The following is a 25188-nucleotide window of genomic DNA, read 5'->3' as shown; positions in this document are numbered from 1 at the left end:
GCACAGTACAAGTCATAGAGGACAGAAAACTAGATACCTAAAAAAGCATGGAGTTTGGGTCATTATTTTTAACTCATAAAGAAATGCCATGGTGAGCATGGCTTATGTTCTGGAAAATTAATGGGAACACAAAGGTCAAAGCTGACTTTCAGATGTGTAATATCGTAGAAGTTACAAACTCAGCTCAAGACGAAGGCAGGAGATAAAAATTATCCTTCAGGCTGCTTAACTATCTGAGAGAGGTGTAAGTTTGACTTGTGTAGTTGGAGTTTGTATATGTCTTAGTTGGGGTTTCTATTGCTGTCAAGAGACACTATGACCATGGCAACTCTTATAAAGGAAAACATTTAATTGGGGTTGGCTTACAGTTGAGAGGTTCAGTCTATAATTATCATGTTGGGACAGGGCAGTGAGGAGGCACACATGATGCCAGAAAAGGAAATGAGATTCCCACATCTTGCACAGGCAACAGGAAGTGAACTGACACACTGGATATGGTTTTAGACGTCAAAACCTGCTACCACAGTGACACACTTCCTTCAACAAGGCCATACTATTCCAACAAAGCCACACCTCCTAATAATGCCACTTTCTATGAGCTTATGGGGGCCTCTTACATTCAAACTACCACAATATATTTATATATCTTGCAGGTACATACATATAAGTATGTATTTTATTTCCGAAGAGGTTAGCACCTTGGCACAAGTCAGCATCTTCTCCCTTGCTTATTCAGAACATTTCATTTCATCAGTGTGACTTCAAATGACTCTCTTGCAAATATCCTTTGATTAACAGGATTTTCTTGGCTAAAATGTGACTAAACCAAAGTGAAGCAGAAAGTGCCCTTTCCTTCAGATTTTAACTATGCAGTTCATGCTTGAGGGAAACAGTCAGTTACAAGGCTCAGTCTCCACTAGAGGGGGCCTGCTGTCTTCCTTAGGACATCTTGAAAATGCAATTTAAATCCCCAGTACTGCCAAGTCAAATTACAGCACTGGGTGATTTTTTTAAAATTAAAATATATGTTATTTGCTTTTTGTAGTTGTCAGTGTCTTTACTAATGCAAACAAGAAGCCATAAAATAGAACTGTCTGGGCATGCAGAGTGCTTTCCTATGAACACTACTGTAGCATGCAGTACACTGCAAGAAGCTTGTTTCTTCTGATCTGGAGCTTTAGGAGATGAGGTTTCTAAGTGAAGGGGACACAGGCATCAGTATTTGCAGAGAGACACTGTTACATGATGTAGATAGTGGGGTTTGGGTGGGGGTCATGGTGGGGTTTACAACAGTCTACTTCCTAACTCTGGATGATATCCTGCTTCCTATAAGGCTGCCCCCACAGCCCAGTGGCTTTCATAGACACATCCATGAACTAGGGGTGCAAAGTTTTACAAATTTTGTAGGGGGCAGTGTGGACTTTTGATAAATAGTAAGGGCAAAAGAGGATGCTTTAGAAGCTCTGCTAATTTCAAAGAGGAATCTCTATAGTGAGGAACTAAGTACACACAGTCATCTGAAATTGACACAATGTGTTGTAAGTCTGGAAACCAATTAGAAGAAAATCCTAGTCTTAACTGAGCTCAAAAGATAACAGTATAAAATTGTTGCTGTAGTTGACAGCTGTGCATTAATTCCATTTTGATCTTGTGAGGGCTAAGACTTCTAGGCTTTGAGAGGAAGGAAATCACATCATGTACCCTTCTTTATCTACAATAGGATGCATCTTAATTAGTTTTCAAAGGAGAAAAGAACTGCAATGGCTGTGTTAGGACACACAGGATCAAAGTCTTTTCAGAAAACACCTTAGTGAGCAAGGCAACAATAATTTAGGTTTTATTCTATAATATTTGCTATTGTATCAACAGCTAATTAACAGCAATAAGTATGTATGATAAGCTTCCAGCTTATAGGAAATAACTGAGAGTAGAAACTAAAATGAATAATCTGAAATACAGAACAACCCATTTAAACTTACAAGGTCATTGGCCTGAGCAGAACCTGCTGCTGTTGTACTGCTAAATGGACATACTGTTCATGTCAAGTTGCCTTCTCAGTACTTAGTCTGAGCATATAGATCAGTGTTGCTGTCTTCTTTGGTCACAGAAGCTTCCTTTTGGAATGAGTTGTGGTTACTGCAGAGACTCATAATTGCTCAGTGCGCTGAGAATGGTTGAATGCTCAGCTTGCAATGGGACATTTGTGTCAGGCCCTCCAAGGCTCAGAGAACTTCCCAGAAGAAAGGGTGGGAAGAAAGCAAGATCAGGAGGAGGAAGAGTGCTGTTGCTGCCGGAGTGCATCTTCTGCGCATGGCGTGGACACTGCTCTTGTGAACACATTATTTGCAAAGACTGCACAAATTTGGATACATCAAAAATTACACCATGAACAGGGTTTCATATTGTTGAGAACTAGACCTCAGAAATACAAGAAACACTCTTAAGACATTTCCACCTTCTGTCCCAGGTTCTCTAGGGGTGAGGATGAGAACTCTAGGGGTGAGGGCTTGCAGAGAAAAAAAATCTTTCTGTCAAACATTGGGAACCTCCTTTATGAGGAGGACAGAGGTGAATGAAGTTACTTTGATCTCAGTTTCCTTAACTGTAGAATGTGAATAATAATCCCTACTTCACAGGCATGGTACATAGAATACAGGATCCAATTTCTTTTTTTTTTTTTTTTTTTTTTTTTTTTTTTTTTATTCTTTTTAAATTAAAATTTCCAACTGCTCCCCGTTTCCCATTTCCCTCCCCTCCTCCCACACATTGCCCCCTCCCCCCTCTCCCCTCCCCTATCCCCACTCCTCTTCTCCTCCCCCCAGTCCATTCCCCCTCCCTCTCGCTACTGAAGAGCAGTCCAAATTCCCTGCCCTACAGGAAGACCAAGGTCCTCCCACTTCCATCCAGGCCCAGGAAGGTGAGCATCAAAACAGGCTAAGCTCCCACAAAGCCAGTTCATGTATTAGGATCGAAACCTAGTGCCATTGTCCTTGGCTTCTCATCAGCCTTCATTGTCCGCCTTGTTCAGAGAGTCCAGTTTCAACCCATGCTTATTCAGTCCCAGTCCAGCTGGCCTTGGAGAGCTCCCAATAGATCAGTTCCACTGTCACTGTGGGTGGGTGCACGCCTCGTGGTCCTGATTTCCTTGCTCATGTTCTCCCTCCTTCTGCTCTTCATTTGGACCTTAAGAGCTCAGACGGTTGATCCAAATTGGGTCTCTGTCTCTCTCTCGATCCATCGCCAGATGAAAGTTCCTGTGCCATTCTCCTTGGCCTCTCGTCAGCTCTCATTGTCCGCCACATTCCGAGAGTCCGGTTTTATCCCATGTTTTTTTCAGTAGCAGTCCAGCTGACCTTGGTGAGCTCCCAATAGATCGGCCCCACTGTCTCAGTGGTTGGGTGCACCCCTCATGGTCCTGACTTCTTTGTTCATGTTCTCTCTCCTTCTGCTCCTCATTATAACTTTGGGAGCTCAGTCCGGTGCTCCAGTGTGGGTCTCTGGCTCTATCTCCATCCATCGCTAGATGAAGGTTCTATGGCGATATGCAAGATATTCATCAGTAAGATTATAGGATAGGTTCATTTCAGGTTCCCTATCCTCAGGTGCCCCAATGAACTAACTGGGGACATTGCCCTGGGCATCTGGTAGCCATTCCAAGTTCAAGTCTCTTGTCACCCCTTAGGTGGCTCCCTTACCTAAGGTATGAGTTTCCCTGCTCCCCTATCCAAACTTTCTTTATCCCCATTCACCCCGATTCCCCCAGTTCCCCTCATCCTCTCCTTCACACTTTTCTCTCCCCATCACCCCTCATCCCCATCCCACCCCACCCCCAAGATTCCAATTTTTTGCCCATCAGTCATGACTATTTCCCATAGCTGGGAGGATATCTATATGTTTTCCCTTGGGTTTACCCTCTTGTTTAGCTTCTTTAGGATCACAAATTATAGACTCAGTGGCCCCTATCCATGGCTAGAAACCAATTATGAGTGAGTACATCCCATGTTCTTCTTTTTGGGTCTGGGTTACCTCACTAAGGATCGTATTTTCTATTTCCATCCATTTGCATGCAAAATTCGAGAAGTCATTGTTTTTTACCGCAGAGTAGTACTCTAATGTGTATATATTCCACACTTTCTTCATCCATTCTTCCATTGAAGGGCATCTAGGTTGCTTCCAGGTTCTGGCTATTACAAATAATGCTGCTATGAACATAGTTGGACAAATGCTTTTGTCATATGATAGGGCATCTCTTGGGTATATTCCCAAGAGTGGTATTGCTGGGTCCAGGGGTAGGTTGATCCCAATTTTTCTGAGAAACCGCCACACTGATTTCCAAAGTGGTTGCACAAGTTTGCAGTCCCACCAGCAATGGATGAGGGTACCCCTTTCTCCACAACCTCTCCAGCAAAGGCTATCCTTGGTGTTTTTGATTTTAGCCATTCTGACAGGTGTAAGATGATATCTCAAAGTTGTTTTGATTTGCATTTCTCTGATCGCTAAGGAGGTTGAGCATGACCTTAAGTATCTTTTGGCCATTTTAACTTCTTCTGTTGAGAATTCTCTGTTCAGTTCAGTGCCCCATTTTTTAATTGGGTTAATTATCCTTTTAAAGTCTAGTTTCTTGAGTTCTTTATATATTTTGGAGATCAGACCTTTGTCTGTTGCGGGGTTGGTGACGATCTTCTCCCAGTCAGTAGGCTGCCTTTTTGTCTTAATGACAGTGTCCTTTGCTTTACAGAAGCTTCTCAGTTTCAGGAGGTCCCATTTATTCAATGTTGTCCTTAATGTCTGTGCTGCTGGGGTTATACATAGGAAGCGATCTCCAGTGCCCATATGTTGTAGGGTACTTCCCATTTTCTCTTCTATCAGGTTCAGTGTGTTCAGATTGATATTGAGGTCTTTGATCCATTTGGACTTGAGTTTTGTGCATGGTGATAGATATGGGTCTATTTTCATTCTTCTACAGGTTGACATCCAATTGTGCCAGCACCATTTGTTGAAGATGCTTTCTTTCTTCCATTGTATACTTTTAGCTCCTTTATCAAAAATCAGTTGTTCATAGGTTTGTGGGTTAAAATCCGGGTCTTCTATACGATTCCATTGGTCGACTTCTCTGTTTTTATGCCAGTACCACGCTGTTTTCATTACTGTAGCTCTGTAATAGAGTTTGAAGTCAGGGATGGTAATGCCTCCAGAAGTTCCTTTATTGTATAAGATTGTTTTGGCTATCCTGGGTTTTTTGTTTCTCCATATAAAGTTGATTATTGTCCTTTCAAGATCTGTGAAGAATTTTGATGGGATTTTAATGGGGATTGCATTGAATCTATAAATTGCCCTTGGTAGAATTGCCATTTTTACTATGTTGATTCTCCCAATCCAAGAGCAAGGGAGATCCTTCCATTTTCTGGTATCCTCTTCAATTTCTTTCTTCAATGCCTTAAAGTTTTTGTCAAATAGATCTTTCACTTCCTTGGTTAGAGTTACCCCAAGATATTTTATGCTGTTTGTGGCTATCGTGAAAGGTGATGATTCTCTTATTTCTCTCTCTGCTTCCAGATCCTTTGTGTATAAGAGGGCGACTGATTTTTTGGAGTTGATCTTGTATCCTGCCACATTACTAAAGGCGTTTATCAGCTGTAGGAGTTCTTTGGAGGAGTTTTTGGGGTCGCTCATGTACACTATCATATCATCTGCAAATAATGCAAGTTTAACTTCTTCCTTTCCAATTTGAATCCCCTTTATCCCCTTATGTTGTCTTATTGCTATTGCTAAAACTTCGAGAACTATATTGAAGAGGTATGGAGAGAGTGGACAGCCTTGGCGTGTTCCTGATTTTAGTGGGATGGCTTTAAGTTTCTCTCCATTTAATTTGATATTAGCTGTCGGCTTGCTGTATATAGCTTTAATTATATTTAGGTATGACCCTTGTATCCCTAATCTCTCCAAGACTTTTATCATAAAGGGATGTTGAATTTTGTCAAATGCTTTTTCAGCATCTAATGAAACGATCATATGGTTTTTTTCTTTCAGTTTATTTATATGATGGATTACATTGATAGATTTGCGTATGTTAAACCAGCCCTGCATCTCTGGGATGAAGCCTACTTGATCATAATGGATAATTTTTCTAATGTGTTCTTGGATTCGGTTTGCCAGAATTTTGTTGAGGATTTTTGCGTCGATGTTCATGAGTGAGATTGGCCTGTAATTCTCTTTCTTGGTTGTGTCTTTGTGTGGTTTTGGTATCAGAGTTACTGTAGCTTCATAAAAGGAATTTGGCAATGACTCTTCTGTTTCTATATTGTGAAATACATTAAGGAGAATAGGTATTAGGTCTTCTTGGAAGTTCTGGTAGAATTCTGCATTGAAACCATCTGGTCCTGGACTTTTTTTGGAAGGGAGGTTTTTGATAACAGCTTCTAATTCTTCACGACTAACCGGTCTATTTAGGTTGTTCACCTGGTCCTGGTTTAACTTTGGTAAATGGTATTTATCTAAAAAAGCGTCCATTTCTTTTACATTTTCCAGTTTTGTGGCATACAGGCCTTTGTAGTAAGATCTAATGATTCTCTGAATTTCCTCTGTGTCTGTGGTTATGTCTCCCTTTTCATTTCTGATCTTATTAATTTGCAAATTCTCTCTCTGCCGTTTGATTAGTTTGGATAGGGGTTTATCAATCTTGTTGATTTTCTCCAGGAACCAGCTTTTTGATTCATTGATTCTTTCAATTGTTTTCTGTGTCTCTATTTTGTTGATTTCAGCCCTCAGTTTGATTATTTCCAGTCTTCTACCCCTTCTAGGTGAGTCTGCTTCTTTTTTTTCTAGAGCTTTCAGGTGGGCTGTTAAGTCTCCAATGTGTGCTTTCTCTGTTTTCTTTAAGTGGGCAGTTAGTGCTATGAACTTTCCTCTCAGAACTGCTTTCATAGTGTCCCATAGGTTTGAGTATGTTGTTTCTTTATTTTCATTGTCTTCAAGGAAGAGTTTAATTTCTTTCTTTATTTCTTCCTTAATCCAGGAATGGTTCAGTAGTTGACTATTCAGTTTCCATGAGTTTGTAGGCTTTCTGGGGGTAGCATTGTTGCAGAATTCTAGCTTTAATCCATGGTGATCTGATAAGATACAGGTGGTTATTAATATTTTTTTGTAACTGTGGATGTTTGCTTTGTTACCGAGTATGTGGTCGATTTTTGAGAAGGTTCCATGAGCTGCAGAGAAGAAGGTATATTCTTTCCTATTTGGGTGGAATATTCTATAGATGTCTGTTAAGTCCATTTGATTCATTACCTCCATTAATTCTCTTATTTCTCTGTTAGGTTTCTGTCTACTTGACCTGTCCATTGGTGAGAGAGGAGTATTAAAGTCTCCTACTATTAATGTGTGCGGTTTGATGGCTGCCTTGAGTTTTAACAATGTTTCTTTTACGTACGTGGGTGCTTTTATATTAGGGGCATAGATATTCAGGATTGAGACTTCATCCTGATGAATTGTTCCTGTTATGAGTAGAAAATGTCCCTCTCCATCTCTCCTGATTGATTTAAGTTTGAAGTCAACTTTGTTAGAAATTAGTATGGCCACCCCTGCTTGTTTCTTAGGTCCATTTACTTGATAAGCCTTATCCCAACCCTTTATTCTGAGTAGGTGCCTGTCTTTGTGGTTGAGGTGTGTTTCTTGTAAACAGCAGAATGTTGGATCCTGTTTTCGTATCCAATCTCTTAGTCTGTGCCTTTTTATAGGAGAGTTGAGTCCATTGACATTAAGTGATATTAATGACCAGTGGTTGTTAACTCCGGTCATTTTTTAAGTTGGAAATTTTGTGTGTTCCCCTTCTTTGTGTTGCGCTGGTGAAGGGTCTCTAGTTGTCTGAGATATTGTGGTCATTGTTGGACTCCTTGGTTAGTGATTTTCCTTCTATTACTTTCTGTAAGGCTGGATTTGTGGCTACGTATTGTTTAAATTTGTTTTTATCCTGGAAAATTTTGTTTTCTCCATTTATAGTGAACGAAAGCTTGGCTGGGTATAGTAGTCTGGGCTTGCATCCATGGTCTCTTAGTTTCTGCAGTACATCTATCCAGGACCTTCTGGCTTTCATGGTTTCCATAGAGAAGTCAGGTGTAAGTCTGATAGGTTTACCTTTATAAGTAACTTGGCCTTTTTCCTTTGCTGCTCTTAGTATTCTTTCTTTATTCTGTATGCTTTGTGTTTTGATTATTATATGGCGAGAGGATGTTTTTTTTTGATCCAGCCTATTCGGTGTTCTGTATGCTTCTTGAATCTTCATAGGTATATCTTTCTTTAGGTTGGGAAAGTTTTCTTCTATAATTTTATTAAATATATTTTCTGGACCGTTGAGCTGCGCTTCTTCTCCTTCTTCTATTCCTATTATTCTTAGGTTTGGTCTTTTTATTGTGTCCCATATTTCCTGAATGTTTTGTGATGAGAATTTGTTGGCCTTGCTGTTTTCTTTGATCAGCGTGTTTATTTTCTCTATGGTATCTTCAGAATCTGAGATTCTTTCTTCTATCTCTTGTATTCTGTTGGTTATGCTTGCTTCTGTAGTCTCTATTCGTTTACCTAGATTTTCCCTGTCCAGCTGACCTTCTGTTTGTGTTTTCTTCTTTGCCTCCATTTCAGTTTTTAAGTCTTGAACTGTTTCCATTATCTGTTTGATTGTTTTTCCTTGGTTTCCTAGGGTATCATTCACTGATTTACTCAATTCTTCAAACTTTCTGTTATACTTCTCATCCATTTCTATAAGGGCATTTTTTACATGTTGTTTAAGGGCGTCAATCACTTTCATAAAGTCAATTTTATCTACTTCTTCATGATTAAGGTGTTCATGTCCACCTGTTGGGAGGTCGCTGGGTTCTGGTGGTTTCATATAGTTTTTCAGATTGTTAGGTGAATTCTTGCATTGGCGCCTGCCCATCTCTTTCTCTGAATGCTCCCCTCTGGATCTTCTTTTACCGGATCAGGTCTCCTTGCCTACTGATGTACCTTCCCAGTGATGGCTCTCTGCAGTGCTAGTCTCCTGGTGTTATAGTGATGTCTCTCCTTGCTTGTTGCAGGCAGGCCAGTGAGACAAAGGAGGTCTCGCCTGCCTACTTGCCCTGAGGATTTGCCCCCAGCGCCAGACAGACTGAGCTGGATGGTGTTATGTGCCCCAAGAGGAAAGGGGACAGAAGGAAGAAGGGTTCTGGATGCAAGCTGGGTGGGACAAGAAGAGAGAGGCAGTATGGGGGGGTAGAGCCCCTGCAGGGAGCCCGGGGAGTATAGGGAGGGGATGAGGAACTTCAGAGTTCCCTGTCCAGGGCTGCTTCCGCCGCCACTGGTCACAAACTCACCGCCCTGCTGTCTCTCCTGGTGCCGAGATCAGATCTCCCAGGATCCAATTTCTAACATAAAATAAGTACTCAAAAAATTTTCTCTTCATTTTGTTTTCTCTGGCTATTCTACTGAAAGAGCATGATAGGACTGCCTCTTAAAATCAGAAGAAAGAGACACATACTGATTGAAGCAGTTAGCAAATGCCATCATGCAAATGATTAGCATATAGCTGGCTGAGTAGAATGAATTAAACTCACACATTTTCTAAGCTAACTTCTGTGAAATACTTAAAATCATTCTGGGTGCCACCTGGGTCATATATATGTATGCCTTTGTTTGTTTTCTAGATACAGTTGGTCTTCTAAATATGTAAGCTCTATATCAGTGGTTGAAATCTGTGTCTGTCCTGGACATGTACAAACTGTTTTTCTTAGACTTATTTCTTGAACAGTACAGTACAGAAACTACTTACATTGTACTTACATTATAAAAGATACTACAAGCAATCTATACCTTATTGTGAAGAGTCTAGCTTACTTAAAGTAGATGAAGGGTATGTATAGATTATGTGCAAATACTGTGCCATCTTATCAAAGATGGCTCGAGAATCTTCACCACATGGTACTCATGGGAGTTCTGGGGCCAGGCAGCATGGACATGGAGAGATAATGGCATTTATTAGAGTTTGAAGGCAGAAGCTACCAGGGATCAAAGATGAGTGTCTCTGCACCTAAGGGTCTCATGTTTTAGTAAAAATGACAAAACAGGAGAGACACAGTCATCTGCCATACCCGGAAATAGTGTCTCTTGGCTTGATTACATAGAATCTGATTATGATTCCACATAAATGTTTAGCCGTACATGGCACATTATAAAAGGCACATGACACTCGGTGTAAGTTATTTCAGATGATTAAACCCTAGGTAAACAGATACTTGAATTCTCAACATGCTCATTCCCAAGGGCTGAGTTCACTGCCCTCTAGGCCGAGGAATACATAGAAGAAACTGTAGGAAGACTACTGAAAAGTAAAACTTTAAATAAACCAAACTTAAAAGTTTCATGAGAACACACCCTGCATCTGATGATGCTAATGAAGAAGTAGAGTACTGCCGGAGCTGTGGCAGATAATCTACTTGTATTCCTTTAAAGCACTGCTTCTCTTTCTTATCCTCTTACCTCACATCTAGCCATGCCATTCCTATGGGAAGCAATAACTATGAATGATCCTAACTGGCAATGGGGTAACTATCAGATAAAACAAAGCAAAGCCCATCCCCAGACCTAGCCACAAATCTTGACATAGCAGTTAGGACTCCCTATCACCTGGCTATTTCTTACCTACTTGCCAGCTATTCTATGCAGGTACCTATTCCTTGACTACATCATGAATTTTCCACTTTCATGGAAAATTTTGTGTTCCCTCCAGGAACAAATCTAGCCTCTCTTCTGCAAACTGAATCCATATAGTCTGAACTTGTAGGTCTGAGTCTCCATCACTCTTCACCTTATAGCAACTGAATTTATAGTTCTTTGGTGGAAAACGACTTGGTTCCTCCCTTAGACCACACTTTGTGTTAGAGCCGACTATTTAGAATCCCAGTTTAAGGCAGAAAGAGTGCCTGGTGAGCCTGAAACAAGCTGCTGCAAAAATAAGAAAATGATCCAAAACCCATTTGGACATGTCAAAAGGACTGAGTTTCTGGGACAGTTTGAGGTAGAAAATAATACCGAGGGAAATGCATTACAATACATTTAATAACGAAAAGAATCCCCAAAGGCAGAAGGAGAGAAGAAAATTTCTTCAAAGAAGAGTGTGGACTCCCAGGAAGGAATGACAGAAAGTCACTATTTTGCAGCACCCAGTGTAATAACTGGGTCAGGCAGAAGCTATTAGTGCTAAATCACCAGCTGAAATGACGCTGGGGAGCGGGTGATCACACAGCACCAAAGTACCACTCCCAAGCTGTTTTCAATTTCAGAAGAACAAAGGCAACAGCCAGATCTTGGCACTTTTCAGATCCGAGCCAGAAGATCAATGATCAAGCAGCTTCAGCAAGAGAAGGACAAACAGTGGTCACATGCCTCCTGAGCTGATGCACTTTCATGTAGGTAGTGCTTTTTGCTCCAAATGCTTGACGTGAATCTAAAAGCAGATAATGAAACTGAGAAAGACTGACTGTGGGGTAAAGAAATTAGCTGCTAGGATGCTTCAACATAAGCCTCATGAACCTCCAAATTCGTGGGGGGACTTCTCTGATTGACAGAGTAAACGGGCATGACAATTAAAGACAATGCATGCCTTTTAAAAGTGGGTCTCACATTTTAAACACTTGAAAAAAGCAACTGGACACCTGGAGACTGTTTATGTCTGGGTGCTGCTGTCCTGTGAGGGCTATATAGACTTTTGGGTAGTGGGTCACAGAGCTTTAGTGATGTGAGAAGACATGCTGGTGCTCAGGAGAAGGCTGGAGGGAAGGCCAGGGAGATTGGAGGATGCACTGCCTTCTCCTCTCCTCACCTGTTTCCCCACGAGATCAGTTAATGCCATGGCTGGGAATTGCTCACTGACGTGCATTAAGTTCAATTTGTATTGAAGACAGTTCGTCAGATCCAGACAGAGGTTGTGTACTTGAGATTCAGCTCCCTAGAGAGGCTTCGGAATCGCGAACACAGCCTGGGATAAGGCAGTCGGCACAGGGAAGCTGTCCCAGGACAGCCTTTGCTTACTCTTTGATGTAAAGGGTCTGGAAGCTGACCTGCACTGTCCAGGAGCTGCACTGGGACAATGGTGAGTGAAGCTTGTTCTTATGCATGCCTCTGACAGTCACGTGGTGCCTCCGTCTGAACGTTATCTCCCCAAACCCTGACCGCTGGACACTTCCTGAGGTGAGCACTCCGCCCTTCTGTAGCCTAGTGAGGAATCATGAAATGCAGGAAAGCAAGGAAGGCCCACCCTTCCTGTCAGTCAGTAGTCTCGGACCGCCCAGCCTTTGTCTCAGATTCTGTAGTCACATACCCACACACCCTTGCTTGAGGCCTGGAAGACGCTTTGGGATTTCAGATCCTCCCTTATTTTTTTTTTTTCCTTTCAATATTTTATTTTTAAATTTTTACTTTTTTACTCCAACTCCGCCTGCATTCCAAGAACACAATTATACCAGAAATGTTCTGTGAATTGGAGGAATTAAAACTAAGTATTCTAGTTTGGAACCGTCTTCCAAGATCAGTACTTTCAAATGTTTAGATCTGCCTAAAATAAGCAAAATCCATGTTTCTTTGTTAAAAAACATTCCCAGATATGTTATATTAATAGTATGTTCAATTCACATCAGGTTCTCTGGCAGTTAAAGAGATAATCAGAGTTACTTGAAGAAACAGAAAACGTCCACAGTGTCTACGAGACAAAAACGACAGCTCACATCCATAAGATATGACCAGTTTGCATGAATTATTTTGGCTACATTGTATAAAACTGCCTGGAAAATTTCCTTGTGAAAAGCTACCATGAGATTTACACTTGTATGCAGAGAATACTGACCCATACAGTACAAGGACTGCTCTCCTGAACTTGGGATCTGGGGCTCAGCACAGCATCCTGTGCACACTGACTTGCCGGAAACTATCCACACAACTGTGAAAATTGTGACAGCGTATAGTAAGGATGACGTCCAGGTCCAGGTGTAGATCCAGGTCCTCCTCCCAGGCTGGAGAACAGCGCACGTCATTGTGTGAAGCTGGGTCTCAGGGCCACCCTGGAGAACAGAGAACTGAACTTTCTATTCTACTACTATAATATCCTATGATTTTTGAGGAAAGAAAATCCTCAGGCGACCTCAGCATCCATTAGAAGATGCCAATAATATGTGCTGCAGTTATTTCTCATCCGGGTAAGGTGAAGACGGATGAGTTAATGCCTGCAAAGAGCTCTGACTTCTCCAAAATAGCACTGAAAATCTATTATATCATCATTTCATCTGCACCAAGGAGGCTTTGAAGTCACATTTGCTTCCATCTTTCAAATGTCAACTGAGATTATTATGAGTATATCAAAAAATGCAAATGGCACAGGAAAGTGAAGAAAGATGGGAAGATGTGAGGGAGCACAGAATTAATGCATAATGTCAAATGTGCAGCTGGCACCTAACTCCAATAAGTGAAAGGCATAATTCCTGCTCCTCAGAATTTAATAATCAAGCCAACTAACCTCACACAGGTAAACAAAAAGCAACCAGCATAAATATGTGGGGTGAAGGAGTTAAAAGGACCTTTACTCCAGCATGCTAAGCTACCTTCCTCAGATCAGAGCGACGAGAAAAGGAGACTTAGGGTTTTCATTGCTGTGAAGAGACACCATGATGACAGGCACTCTTATAAAGAAAACATTTAATTGGGGTGGCTCGCTGACGATTTCAGAGGTTCGGTCTATTATCATCGTGATGGGAAGCATGGCAGAGAGCAGGCAGATGTGGTACTGGAGCTGAAAGTGCTACACCTTGCAGGAAACAGAAAGTTGACTGAGACACTGGGTGGTATCCTGAGCATAGGAATCCTCAAAGCCCACCCCCACAGCAACACATGTCATCCAAACAAGGCCACACCCACTTCAACAAAGCCTCCTAATCGTGGTACTCCCTATGAGACTATGGGGGCCAATTACATTCAAACTACCATAGAAGGAAAGGAAAAAATTGGAAACATTCTTGTGAAAAACCAAATCAGAACTGTTGGAAGAACAAACTTGTCTGTCTACGATTTGAACGAATCTATTTACCTGGTTCTACCCCAGCCTATTTATGCTTCATGGTTATGATGACTTGCCATCAAAACCAGAAGGGCAGATCTCACTGTGATCACTAACTACTTAGAGACAAACAGGCTATTTCATGTGGCTGTAGCATCTGGATTAAGTTTTCCTTTGGAAAGAGATGTAAGTTTGAAGCAATGGAAGCTGTGAAAGCCACTGCTCTACTGTGGATTGAGACATGACAAGAAGTAACCACAGAAACAATGTTATGTGGCCCTAAGAGAAGAGGCAGGGAGATCTTGCAAGTCTCCTCTACAGACACTGTTGCCACCTTTAGAGCTAACATAAGAAAATGCTCTCTCACACACCTCGAAACTGATTTCTCGGAACCTATAGCTCTCCCCAAGGCACTTATGATATCACGGTGGCAGTTGTGTGCACCTACATTAACTGTTCACTTGTCCTCGTGTTCTGCCTTAGCATAGGATGTGAGATCCGGAACAACCTTACCTACTAGCTTCAAGGCTTACCACATGCAAAGACAAAGCTGTTTCTACCTCTGCTCATTTCAGTAGCTGGACTTAAGGTTCTACTTTCCTCCTGCACCATATGGCTTAGGCAATGTCTAGAGTCAGCCGTCTAAATCCAGACACGTTATTTCAAGATGGGGGGATAACTCGAGATACCTTACTGATCTTGGACACAGCAGTGCAACTAAGTCTCCAGACTCTGGTGTTCTGTCCTCTTTATCACGGCACAGTCTGTGTCTTCACCAGAGAAACCGGGGAGCTGTTTTGAATTAGTTGATCAAAATTAAATGGCCCGTATTACTTATTTAATACTTAAATTAGTTGAAAAATATAACTGTGTTTTTAAAGGTTTTTTTCAGTGCCTGTAGACTGACTTAACATTGTAGGTTTGAGGCCTGGAGCACAAATGACTCATTAGTGTCCTAAGACCATGGGATTCAGACACAAAGTCTTTAACTGAGGAACTTTATACTGAATATTTTTATTATTTTTTTCAGTATCAGTTCCATTGTAAAATACTGAAGGATGTATTATTCTCAGTTCTAGGAAATATTGACTAAAGTACTCTTAATCATCTTCATAAGGAAGAAAAAGGCCATAGTTGCTAAGTTCAGGCTCAATATTCAGATTTCAGTAAAAATACTTTGTTACATCTATAATATAAACAATCCATAAAAATTAAAGGGGCCGGAGATGGTTCAGTTGTTAAGGGCTATTCCAGAGCACCCAGGTTTAATTTAGGAACCCACATGGCAGCTCACAAGTGTCTATAACTCAAGTTCCAGGGGATCAAACACCCTCACGGGAAAACACCAATGTATATAAAATAAAAATAAACCAACTATTAAAAAATTAAAGATGAAATTCAATAGTCTATCTTCACTTTTCAATGTGGGAAAAGCATTTCATGATACAAGAAAGAATTATTGCAAGTCATTACTTGTAATTCTAGGGATATAAGTGTTGTTATTAGAAAAGTGGTAAAAAAATTCATTGCAACTAAAAGAATAAAAATGAAGGTTTTCAAGAAATTTCTCATTAATGACAATGAAATAAATTGGAATTTGGAGAAAGAAAATTTTAATATTGAAAAAATTTCATCAAAGCTGAGCTATACTGTCTTTTTGTACAAACTGGTATGATGATAAGCCGTCACGTCCGAGGCTAAGGAAAGCCTATCTACTGCATTTGACATCCTATGGTTCATGTCTCTGTCAAGGTGAAAATTATCTCTAAGATTAATATTCCTTCTCATTGGTGAGGCTGTATAATACAGTTGGGTCCTACAGACGAGGATCCTACAGATGCTGCTCCCGAGTTCAGGTGTCTGACAGAGTGCTTCAGGTGTGCCATGCTGCCCCTCCTTCCTGCAGCCCCTTCTCATTGAGGCATGTGGCCAGAGAGTGGTGGAGCTCATCTTGCTTCAGGGTTTTCATTATTCCTGTTTTATTTTGTTCAGTACTGAAATACTCATCAGCAGTCAATAAAGTTTCTTTAATACATTTGTCATTTCAGTGAGCCATTATCTTCTATTTAAAATTTCTGAATCAAAGAGAAATAGCTGCTTTAAAAATTCTTCCAGAAACTCCGGCTTCTCTTTTGAGTAATATTTAGCCTTGCATGGCTTTTGCAGCATGTAGTGGGGGTAGTAGGTATTAGGAGCAGTCAAGGTAGCTTACATTAATGATTTTACACCAAAACCACAGAGAAACCCTGTCTCGAAAAACAAACAAACAAACAAAAAAACAAAACAAACAAAAAAAAACCCAAAAAACAAAAAAACAAACAAAAAACTGTAATGTCAAGGTGAGAAACAATCTTCTCTTGTAAGTGTTAGGTATTAAATACGTTGGACTTTATGATATCATCAGGCTTAATGCTGCAGCCTCCAGATGCTCACGTGTGGAGCTTTAGTGTACTAGATTGCACTGGTACGGTATACTTCACAGGTAACGGGCTCACTCCTTAACGGTGTGGTGGGCAGCAGTTAGTCCAACCACTATATATGGAGCCTGTGAAAACTGCGATGCTTGCTGTGGTGCGTGATAGATGCACGCTGCTGGCTTCTAAGCTGAGAAAGAGAAGGATCTAGGTTCTGTTTTGGTTTTGCCACAGATCCAGTGAATAGAGGAATGCACTCAATTCCCTGTTAAGAGGCCACTGTGACTACATGAAAATATTAAAGTAACTGATTAATTTCTGTCTGGTTTCCTTCAGCATGGTGATTTTACGGTATTTCAGGGCTAAGGGATGGCAAATAAAATGAGAACAGAACTACCACATCTTGCCATTCTGCTTTTCCTTAAAAAGAGTACAGAACATTCTCATTGGGTGCTTTCAATTGCCATTTAGGATGACATTGCTATTCCTTCCACTCCCTGGAAATATTTTAACATTTTGTGAAAATATTACCATTGTCCACTCTATGTCCCTACATTCATATGGTTTATTACATAGGAGAGCAACCCTTAAGGGTAGAGTGGAGACTTGTATGTACAGTGGCAAAGGATTTTAAGTTACGATTGTGCTAATTTTCTTTAAGTTTATTGTGAAAAATTTCCCACACTGTGCTGGATTTTGTTATGTTTATAAATAAAGGAGCAGACTGACTGCCTAAAACTGCACTGATGTGGGAAGGCTGGAGTATTACAAGTCCACAGGTCAATCATCTATTCGCAGGTTAGTTTTAGCCCTAAATCGTCATTTCCTGCCCACATCTGTGTCAGAATATCCTGTGGCTAGGATAAAAACCTTTTGGAATCTGTTGGCCTATTAGATCACTAGCTTCCATCAACCCCAAAGCTAGGATTGTCAGCAGAGAGCATCTCAGGCCTATAAAACAGCCTCCTCCATCTGCTGTAACTGCCTCTCTGATGCACCCATAAATGTATTTTAAACATCCCTTGATCTATGACTTTCTTTGTTCCATAAAAGCATAAAACTTCATGACACTGCTTCCACGTGGCCCCATGGAATCTAAGGTACCCTAAATCTGTGTTCCCAGGTCACAGTCATTCAAAGTGGCTCCACAATAAACTCTTACTCCTTGTAAGGTGAGAGCTGTGGTTTTTGCATCAACAGCTGTTTTCCATTCACACCAGAGCTATTATTCTTGATCACCATACTGTGACAGTTAACTATCCCACTTATCCAGGGAATTCCAAGAATTCTCCCTCAGGGTTCACACTTGCACAAAGTATCAACACTAAAGATAATACTTCCTTACTCTACTCTCTCCTCAAAGGCACATGATCCCAGGCCTGGCATCCCTGGTCTACCTGTGTAATTAACATTGGATTTGGGACCAACTTCACTTGCCATATTTATTGAATGAATAACTGAACAATTGGGCATGACTGATTGGAGCCTATAATAATAAGTTGGACTTGACCTTTCAATTTTGCTCTGTGAGCTCTGGAAGATTCACCCAGAGAACCACACTCCTTTTGTATTCATTTGCCCCAAGTTCAGGTCAAGGATTTTTAGCTGATATCACAGATCCCTCTCTCAGAGCTTGCCATTTCCTTAAGCAGTTTGCTTCTGATGGAAACATAAAAGTCCTGGGTTTTCCAGAGTTTACTTAATGTTGCATCCAGGTTATCTTACACAGACATGTCCAGAGCATAATGGATAAAGGAACACGGGATACACCCAGTCTTGTTTGTTTCCTGAAGCTCAGGTCCAAGGAGGGATTCCAGGCTCTCTCTGCCTCCTGGCTTGTGCAAGCTACATTTGTTGTGTGAGCCAGGGTGGTAAAGAGCTTCAGGTGTTTTCCCCACGAACTGGTCTCTTTGCTACGTGAATTTTGATGGTGGTTTTCTCTTAATCTTTACTCTCCTACCATGGCAAGCTCTCAGTTTAGCATAACATTAATGGGGAAGTAACAACTCTCCCAGTTGACGAAAGGTACCTTCTCTCCTTCGACGTAAAAAGCATTTTCTACAAGCTTCAGTGGATTTACCGCTGGTGGAAACACCCCATTAAAATTTTTCATCAGGCTGTGATGAAAAGAGAACTGTATTATGTGAAGAGAGGCAGAGTGAAGGTTTACCATATGATCAATCAATGGTAATGCATCCTTGTTTCTCTTATCTGCTAGGAGCAAGGGAATTTTTGAAATAGTAACAATTTCCAAATATTCACTTTCTGCCAAATCATTAATCATAACATTTATCATGCCTTAGAGTACACATTTATAGGGTGAAATTCTTAAACTCTATGAAGCCTAAATAACTAGTACAGGTAAAAAGGTAAGTTCTGGGCAGTTCTGTAGTATAATTCACTTTAATATGTCGTTATTTGAACTCTGCAATTCCATATTTAAAAAAAAAACTGCAGCGTGACTGGCATAGTGATTACAAGATCAACGAAAAGGAAAGAACACTGGATCCATTACATACATGTGTGGAGTTGTTAAATGAAGTAAATCAGTGATAATTAAAAAAAGATATAAATTAAAAAAGTCTAGTCCCAAGTAGCTGTGAAGGTTTAGATAAAACCTTTAGAACCTACTGACTTGGCAGACCACTAGCTTCCTAGTATGTCTGGCCAGAGCTAATACCATACAGACACGAAGACAATGAAAGGCAGGTTTTAATTTCTCTCCTTTGGTCACTGTTCTGGAAGAGAGACTGGCTTGAAGCATCATTTTCACAGTCAGAGTTTGTCTCTTCTAAGGGTCAGAATAATAATGTAGACACTGTCTTCTTCAGTGTTCTGGTGGAAATCCATGACATCGTACATCCAAACACATACTACTGCTGAACTAGCCTGCTTGTGCTTGCGGCACACACATTAGCATTTCTCCTTTCCCTCCCGCTACCTCTCCTGCTATAAGAGCAAAGCAGACTCTTCTCTCCAGTACCATGGATGCCTGTTGTTCCAGGCTTCTTGTGACTTTGATTGCTGGTTCCTCTGTGCTGTATCTTCAGGTGTACTCACCTCTCACTGCAGTTAGATGCATTCAGAACTCTCACACCCTAGCCTCTTTCACTCGGGGCCTACACCAAGGCCTCTACTATCTATCTGTCTCTTCCTCATTTCAGAGCCTAACTATTGTAATTAGTTCTCAACTCTTCACTCCCCATAACCATTCCCAGTCTGCTGCAATGCAAGTTCTACATTGATTACTCAACTATACTGTACTAAGATCACCAAGGGCTTTGTTTTCACCAAATATAATGTGTATTCTAAGTGTCCAATGTGATTGACCATGTGGAAGAATCTGATACTTGTGGGCTTCTTAAGTTTCAGAAATGACCAAGCTAAGCACTGGCTTGTAGCTTTACTAGAATTAATTTCACTGCAATCTGAGGGACACATAATGCAATGTCACTCCTGTTTTGGAAACCCAGAGGGGTAAATTACATCCTGAGATTAGACAACTGTTCTTCCTTCTTTGAGACAGCATCAGTATCCTATAGCAAAAATATCCTGTCATTAACATGCTGTATTCTGGGTATCACTATTTCTGCCCCCTAAAGGAGTGCCTGGACACATAGAATAAACCTAATGAATAAGGTCATAAATATATTTAGATAATTATTTGGTTGGAAGACATGGTCAGATTTCAAAGCAAGTAGGGCCTTTAAAAATCACTTCCACTTTGGAGTCCTCCAGAGGATTTTACCTGAATTCAGTGAGGAATAAGAAAAGCCCATCTCGTTTCTACCACACCCACTCAAATATCTTTAAACAGGAAGACATACGGTGTTACTTGGTATCTCTAGTATTTGCCTTTATCACAGCTGAATGATATTAGTTTGTGGTATGAGTTGAGCAGTTGAGTCTTCTATTTCCCATTATTTATGTGCATAAATGCCATGAGAGGGGTCAGGAGGGTGTGCTGAAGTTCCCATGAAAGCTAATTGAGGCACTCCTTACAAATGAGGTCCTAAATTAGACAGGGGACACGTCACAACCCTACAGAAGTGGAAGTGTGGGTGCCTTAAAGAACAGGAAAATGGAAAAGCTGAAGTTTGGGAAGTTCACATCAACAGAAAGTGCTGAATTCAATAATCACAAAGACTTCCCAGCTCTGTGCAAAGCAAAGAAGGCAGGCTTATTTCTGCCTGGAGAATATCTTTGATACCTGTGACCTGAGACCTGCTTGGCTTACACAGTCTCCAAAGGGGAAAGTGGTATTGCATGTTACAAAACAAGGAAATGGCTCCAGGCACAGATAATACTGCAGCCCTTTGCTGGACTAGCTTATTGAACGAATGTCCAACTAATCATGCTCAAGAGCAAAGTTTTTCTTTTCAAAGAAGAGAGCCTTACTTTTGTGTTAACTTGGTGACATGTATATCACACAGCAGACGAACCAGGAGATGCTGAGTATTTTCCCAATGGGTATCTACCAGCAGATCTTTGAGACAGCCTTGAGTGATGAGAGATTTTGCCCTTGGGCAATCTCATTCAACTTTGTTCATCTTATGTGCGCACAACAAAGTACTAGAAAAGCAAAATGAAAGAAGCAGAAACAAGACTCAGAATGATCTTAAAGAGCTCCAGTTGTAAGCCACAGCACTGTACAGGGTGAGTTTTATGGTATATGAGTTATATGTTAATAAAGCTGCTTGTATACATGCACACATACATTAATATAAATACAATTATGTAAGATAAAAGCAATAAGAAGATGTTTAACTCAAATTGTAAATAAAGCTACATGTGTGAGTGAAAAGCTCCCGCCCCACATAAGGACGAATTAATTGGTGACAGCAGAAGCAGAAGAGCAGGTGAGTTCAACATACACTAAAAGCTCAGTCTGCGGGGCTGCAGTCTCCTAAGTCCTGGACCCTCAGCATCTAATGCAACGACTATTACAGAGTTAAATAAATAAATAAATAAAGACACTACACAAAGTAACAGGACAGAAATGCTCCAAACCTCACATATTCTAAAGTAGACGGTGTTAAATACGGGAGCTTCTTTTTCGATTAAGGAACCAAGTCTATCTATCAATCAATAAACCAACCAATCAACCAACCAACCAACCAACCAACCAACCAACCAACCAACCAACCAACCAACCAACCATCTAACCAAACAAGCAAGCAAGCAAGCAAACAAGCAAGCAAGCAAGCAAGCAAGCAAGCAAGCAAGCAAGCAAGCAAGCAAGCAAGCAGCTAACCAGTCAACCAACCAACCAACCAACCAACCAACCAACCAACCAACCAACCAACTACTCAATCTAAAGGCCAAAATAAACAACACTAACAGCTAGCAACTGGCTTCGGGTTAGCGAATTATGTGGGAATTGTGTTTTTTTTTTTTAACCTTATTCATTTTCTACTTGATATTTTTGTCCTTCATGATTATAAAATGAAGAAAAAACATCCTGTGCTGTTCCCTTTCTACCCCAAGACAGTTTGGAAGATACAGAATATACATCCGCTTGATAAGTATATTTTAAATATGCTATTCTGAATAATTATTTTGTTATATCCTTTTAAATATATGCCCTATTTGTCCAACTAGATTGTTCTAGACATTCTGACTGGACAAATGGTATTTTATTTGCCTGTCATAGTCAGACATTCAGGACAGCAGTAAATTACTGTCATCTCTCACACATTAGGACAACTGAATTAGATAAAAGAAGAATTGCAATCTACATAGTTACTCTAGCCATGGCCTGGGATGATAAAACTCTATGAAAAGATACCGTACATAGACTGAAAACAAATTATCATTGTTACTCAGTGTTTAGACTAGACACCAATTTTGGAAGTCTTCCATTTATTATTTTTTTTTGTTGGTGGTAATGGAAAAAATCTTACAGCAGTAAGTTTTCTTAGATTGTATGTAATTGGTGATATGTCTGATGTGATCCCAATACTGTTACTTCTCAAATTTCTATTTTACAGGAACATGTTATCACTCTTTCAGTCAATTTCAAGAAGCTTTAAGGCCATGATAGAGAAGAAAAACAAGGGCCATGTGTATGGGGTAGGTCTTTCACACAGGCAATGGGAATCTTTATTTATGGGAGAACTCAGAAGGGAGTTGGCTATCTTCTATATATCGGGGCTTGGGGATGGATCAAAGACTGTCTAGACAAAGCATGTTTTCTGAGACTCAGGAGTTAGGGCTGTGAAGGGTTTGTGTCTCTACCTGTGGTCTCCAAAGAACTAAGAACTAGTAATGACTGTAGCCATGAAGACCCTCATTTAGAATATCATTATCAAATGACCACAGAGTAAAGTAAGTACACAACCACCAAACAAAAGCCCTACCATTTCCAAGTCACAGTATAGCTCTCATTTTTTTTTCCTTTCTAGGACTTCACTGCCCTGAGAAGAATATGTTATCTCCAGTCCAAGAGAAACACCAAAAGCATGGCCAAGGTGGATGTCTAACACACTGTGCTAAGTGTCAGCATAGCCACACACCACGTGCTGTGGAAACAGGTCCAGTTTCAGATCACTCAAATCTTCCTTAGCTGCAACTCAACAGGGGATGCTTCATACCCCCAAGTTAGAAGTTTTGATATTTATGACCTACAAATTTATATTGTAAAATAATCCAAGCTAACAACAAATGTACCACCATGCAGAATACTTTCTTAATAAGTATTTAAAGTGCTCTACAATTTTGAAGTTATTAATTTTTATAGGCATTGTTCTGGGTGTATGCATCAAGGTTCATTCTTGAACAATCCAAATACAACTCTGTACCCTTGGGTCAGCATTTCCCCTTTTTATGTGCATTCCCCTTCCACAACAGGGCTAGTTACCATTGCAATGACCTCAGTTGTGTTAAGTCTACAGAGTATTATTTACTATTCTGCAGGTGTGATAAAATACTGTCAGCAAAAGTAACATACAGGAAGAGTTTATTTTGGCTTGCAGTTACAGAGGGAGAGTCCTTGACAGGAGATTACCAGAGCAGAAGGTTGAGCTACCACATCTGGATCACACATAGGGAGCACAGAGCAAGAACTGGAAATGGGATGGGTTGCTGACTCTCAAAGTCAACCCTTAGTGATGCACTTCTTCCAGAAAAGATTCAATACTAAAAGTTCCATAACTCCTCAAACAGAACCACCAACTGGGAACCAAGTGCTTAAAGGGGGAACACCATCACCATGCATCCAGATGCTCTTATCAGCAGTACTTCCTTTCTTGAGATAGAGTCCTTGAAATGTTAAAATTCCCATGTATGGGAATAATGAAAGGACTTTTTTTCCTGATGTGATTTGTCTTATAATGTTCTGTATGTGTTTCCAAAAGCAACATGTATGTGCTCTACATTGTTGGGTGGTATGGTCCACAGCACATGCCTCTTAGGTCCTTTTGGATTCATGTTTGTTCAAATCCATTGTTCTTGTTTTGATGTTCTCCTGTCTGCTGTACTTGTGGTAAGTATGAATATGCTTGTGATCGCCTTATCCCAGTCTATATGTCTTTAGAGCTAAGAAATATCGCATTCTGTTTTGAACCCCTTCAGCCACTCTGTCTTTATTTCAAGTAACTATTGACAGGTAAGACATACTACAGACATTTTATTTTTTACTGACAGTTTTATAATTTTTATTCTTTTCTTTCAGTTATACCACTTTCTTTGTGAAATACTGTATTCATGAAGTAGTATGCTTCAATTCCTCTGTCTTTATACCTTTTGCATATCTACTAGAGTGCTTGTATCTTTGGGTAAAGATGGGTAAAGTAAGAAAATAGGGGTTAGAATCCATGTTTGCAGGCTGTGAACATAGTTTTACTCATCATTTTTGTTATACTAGCCATGACACTGTTCAATGTATGGGTCAGTATTTGGCATTGTGTGTCTATTCCACTGTCGTGCTCTACATGTTGTAGTTCTAGGTGTTAAGACCATGCTTTCACACCACTTTCCCACACTTATGCTAATATGTCCTTTCTTACGTCCTTTCTTAATATGTCCTTTCTTATCCCTTTTCTTGATTTTTGTTACTTTTTTATTTTTGAAACTTAGTTTATTCAAATAATGTTGTATTTCTTTTAACATTATGTCCACCTAAGATTGATACAGATGATCTGGCATAGTGGCACATAACTGTAATACCAATGTTCAGAAGGTTGAGGCAGGAAGATATTAAGTTTGAGGGCAGCCTGAGTTACATGATGAGAATCAGTCTAAAAAAGCAAAACCAAACCAAAGATGCTTACAGGCATTGGGGGAAAAGTTAAGCACATGTACTAGTAACTACAATCTCATTATCACCCATGATTTTGTTTAATATTACCTAGGCTAAGCTGTGACAAGTTAGGGGACATCTCCAAATACTTGGTGCTTTCTTTTTCAAATAGAAGTTCACACATGAGCACACATAAGTGAGAAATGCAAAGTTAGTGACATATCCCATGAAGTGCAGTGGACACTCTGACAGCTACAATTTATCAACATAAATTTTTTGCTTAGCTGCAAAGCTTTTTTTTTTTTTGCCACAGGGAGATAGGGTACTTCTTAAATTGCCTTCTGCCTTCTTTAATAATAATCTTAGATTTTTGCAATCCAGATATCTCAGAACAAAAAAGACGCCTTGGCACACAAAGAGAGAAATATTCAGATTACATGTATATCAGCAGGAGTATCCATCTCTCG

At 40.3% G+C, this 25188-nt stretch overlaps 1 protein-coding gene across 3 annotated transcripts in view; it reads right to left on the bottom strand.

Annotated features, from left to right (window-relative positions):
- Tpk1 (thiamin pyrophosphokinase 1) overlaps positions 1-25188 on the bottom strand; it is a 325255-nt gene that overhangs the window by 2080 nt on the left and 297987 nt on the right. The gene's annotated exons all lie outside the window — the stretch shown is intronic.

This window comes from Chionomys nivalis, chromosome 1 (assembly GCF_950005125.1).
Source record: "Chionomys nivalis chromosome 1, mChiNiv1.1, whole genome shotgun sequence".
Taxonomy (NCBI): Eukaryota; Metazoa; Chordata; class Mammalia; order Rodentia; family Cricetidae; genus Chionomys; species Chionomys nivalis.
The sequence above is the reverse complement of the archived record's forward strand: the minus strand, read 5'-3'. Positions and strand labels throughout refer to the sequence as shown.